Source organism: Orycteropus afer, unplaced genomic scaffold (genome assembly GCF_000298275.1).
Source record: "Orycteropus afer afer isolate SDZICR_OR568_19922 unplaced genomic scaffold, OryAfe1.0 scaffold00377, whole genome shotgun sequence".
NCBI classification, from domain to species: domain Eukaryota; kingdom Metazoa; phylum Chordata; class Mammalia; order Tubulidentata; family Orycteropodidae; genus Orycteropus; species Orycteropus afer.
In genome coordinates this window covers 1132079-1135964 of record NW_006921964.1, presented here as the reverse complement: position 1 = coordinate 1135964, position 3886 = coordinate 1132079, and the positions used below count along the sequence as shown (strand labels likewise).

Below are 3886 nucleotides of genomic sequence, written 5' to 3'. Positions count from 1 at the left end.
GATTGCCCAACCTTCCTTCTGAGGAGTGGCTGATGGGTTTGAACCGCCAGCCATCTGGCGAGCAGTCAAGTGCCTTAGCCACTATGCTACCAGAGCTCCTGTTCATATATATATATATATATATATATATTTATAAATTACATTAAGCTTGCACATAATTTTTTAAGTAAAAAAATTTAGTCTTCAAATCACGTTTAATATTTACTTAATATCCATTAAGTATATTCCTTAGCTCAAATTGTTAAGAGCTCTGGTGGCGTAGTGCCTAAGGCATTTGACTGCTAACCAGAAGGCTGGAGGTTCAAACCCACTATCCACTCCTCAGAAGGAAGGTTGGGAAATCTACTTCTGTAGTGATAGCGCCTCAGAAACCCAAGGAGGGGTCGCTATGAGTCAGGTCCAATTCGACAGTAGTGCATTGCATTGCGTATCATCATTTTGGTAAAACATTTTATTCAAACAGTCATGAACATTTCCTCAGCACCTTTCACAGTGCCTGCCAGAAAGAATTCCTGTCACAACCCTGGGTATCTATTTGAATGAATAAATGACTGTCCCAATTTACACAGCTATATGAGTGATCAGATTTCACTGCATTGTAGTCACTGGGGATTCTAATTCTTAAATATTTTGAAGTTTAGAAAAAGAGAGAAGAGTAACACCTTGTTAGAATTTGTATTTTCATGATCATTAATGAGGCATCTGAATGCTTTTCCTTATATTCATTAGTTACTTCTTTTGGGGAACTTTGCCTATTTTTCTCTTGAACCCTTAGAGCACTTCTGCTAATCCAAAGGAAGTATAGGCCAGGAGAGGTGCCCAGCACAAGCACTACAGCCTATGAGGTACCACTGCCAGACAAGAGGCAGGCTGGGCTGACACTGGGTTCGCATGAGGTTCAGCTTTCACCAGTGTTTGAAAGCCATATAGGCTTCCACCTCAGCCTTTGGAAGTGCTGACAGCAGAAGGTCTACGTCCACACCATTTCCAGTATTCCTAACCTAACTTGGGCAAGACTGCCAAGGGTTTATCATCATACCTAATCAGTGTAACAAAGAACAAGGCAAATCCTTTGGATTTAATGGTTAATATCTGAATATTCAGTTTCAAATATAAGTCAATATTCTAGAAACAGAACTTTAGTAAAAATTCTGTTAAAATTATATCCAATGACTTTAAGTATAAATAAATATTTATTATTTGAAAAAAAAGTACCAATAAATAATCATTAAATCTGTTGATTTTAGGTACAAAATAATGAACAATTTTCAAAATAAACAGGGAAACAGATTAATTGCAAATGCAAATATTAACTTTAGACAAAACATCTTTTTTCAGCAGAAGTATTTTGTAAAAATATATTCTAAGAAACAAAAAAGAAAATTATAAAGATTAAATTCTATCACAATTCAAATTTCTGTATTTGGTGTGCCTGCAATCTTCACACTAAGCATGATAATCTTTAAAAGCTACACTTAATTTTTGCCTACTTAATTCCATTTAGGCAATGTCTTTTTTTCTTTTTTTTTTTAAATTAAAAATTAAAATTCTACAACACTCATGATAAATTATCTTCAGGTTAGAGAAAAATGAGATACTTCCTTATATAGAACAGACTTTATACATTAAGAAAATTCTTACAGTTTTGAGTCCATAAGGGCTAAAAATTCAAACAAAAAATGTGTTAAAAGGCTGCTAGAGACTGCTAAGCATTTTTTAGTAATTAAAGACAAAACATTTGAAATTTGTCCAAGCTATGAATCTTAGACACAATGTTTCTCCTAGAAAACACATTAGTGAAAAATGGTTTCCAGAGCTATATTCCGCTGGGCACAAAAAGGTCCTTGATGTTGCTTCTGGACCAGCTCAGTAGGAGCAGCTGTGTGGTACTGCACAGGCACAAGGTGGGGACTCACCCAAGTAGCTCTCAGTGCAGAGCCATCATTGTTCCTGCATGTCAAATTCCTAGTAATAAAGTGTAATAATGACTACATTTGGTTGAAACTGCAGGTTTATTTTTGTACCCCGGAACTTCATTTCTAACTTTGGCCCTGGCCTCATATTGATTTTAACATTTTGGCACTCAGCAATTGTCCAAACTATGTTTTTTAGTGAACCTCTCCCAAATACACAGTTTTGGGTTGTGAGAGCATAGTCTCAATTTCTCCTCAAAATCCAACACAGCATATATACAGAAACAAGGCAATTTCCTATATATACCTATGTGTGCAAAATGGCATTATGACAAGATTAGCATTGTTCATGATAACAAACTGCTAAAAACAACCTCAATATCCATCAAGGGGGAGAGGAGGAGGAAAGAGACAGCGTGATTACTGTATTTTTAAAGCAAATACCACGCACATTAAACGGTTTTTGCAAACCATGCAACCCTAGCTACACTATGTACATTATTTCAATGGGTACATTATATGCAAAAATACAGTACAGAGACAGACTTAGGCAGCTTGGGTTCATACTGTAGCTTTACCAATTATCAGCTATGTCACCCGGGGCAAGTTACCCAGCTTCCCTTTACCCCAGTGCCCTCATCAATAAAATGGAAGTAAAAACAGTACCAATCTTTCATAGTCAGTATTTGTAAAGTATGCAGGACAGTGTTACAAAGCACCAAATAACTTTTTGCTACAGAAATTAAAATTAAAAATTTTTTATAGAGAATATGGCATAACAAGAGGCACACACAAGAAACTGGAACAATGGTTGCTGCTAGAAAAAACTGGATAGCTGGAGCACAAATATTAGGAAATTTCAAGGTATACTCTTTCTGAATCTTTTAAAGCAAAATTAATTTAAATAAAAATTCTGAAAAAACCTCCAGTCTCTGGAATTAAGGCGACATTCTACTTTAGATACATCAAAGCAAGCAACAGTGGCCACCTGGGTCAGTCTATCAGCAGGCAATCTTCGTGGCATACTTTGTCCCAGAAGCCAGGAAGCCCCAGTTCCCTTTTCTGGGCCTCAGTTTTTACACATGGACTTCTTCAAGACCTTTGCCACTCTTTATGTCTAGGAGTCATAATAAGTGGTATATAATAAATGGTATATCATAAGGAAATGCTTTAGAAGTGCCAATATTTATTGTGATAGTTTTTACATGTCCTTGACAGTATTTGATACGATAATCTTATTATACTTCCTGTGAAACCCCTTCTGACATTATCCACATCTTAGAAACGGAAGGGAAGTCATGTTTTCACCCCAAAATGGAAGGAATCAAGGTTTTTTTTCCCCATCAACATGAATTTATCTAACATGAAAAAAATTACATATTCTCTTTGGATACAAAAGACAGACTTGCCACATCCAGTATTAGAAAGAACAATACAAAAAATACACAAGTCATCCTCTAGTTACGCTATTTTTCAGCAAATATTTAATAGCTCTTAACCATACATGCTGCTCCAAAATTAAACATTGATGTTTCATGTCTATGTCAAGATAATTGGGACAGTGAATTTTAAAAAGCACAAAACAGCCTCATTTTCCAAGGATAACTGGTACCAGAAAAAAAAAGCCACTTTAATAATCTCCTCAAAACTAGGATCTGAATTTCTCAGTAAATGACTTAAAGAGATACATATGTTGGTTGGCTTTATCTCAAAAAAAATTTTTTTTAAGAAAAAAGTTTGTATCAATTCACACTGAACAAAACTTAAGTTCGAATCACAACCATGCACTAATATATAGAATGAAAAAAAAAATCAGTTGTGGACCTTTTTGAATGGGAAAAAATATTTGGTAATAACATATCTGACAAGAGACTTATCTCTAGAATTTATAGAAAACTTCAACACCTCAATAACAAAAAGACAAACAATCCAATTAAAAAATGGGCAGAAGACATGAATAGACACTTCACCAA

At 35.0% G+C, this 3886-nt stretch overlaps 1 protein-coding gene across 1 annotated transcript in view; it reads right to left on the bottom strand.

The window, feature by feature from the left end:
• Positions 1-3886, bottom strand: part of RUVBL1 (RuvB like AAA ATPase 1) — a 76857-nt gene that overhangs the window by 9608 nt on the left and 63363 nt on the right. The window lies entirely within an intron of this gene.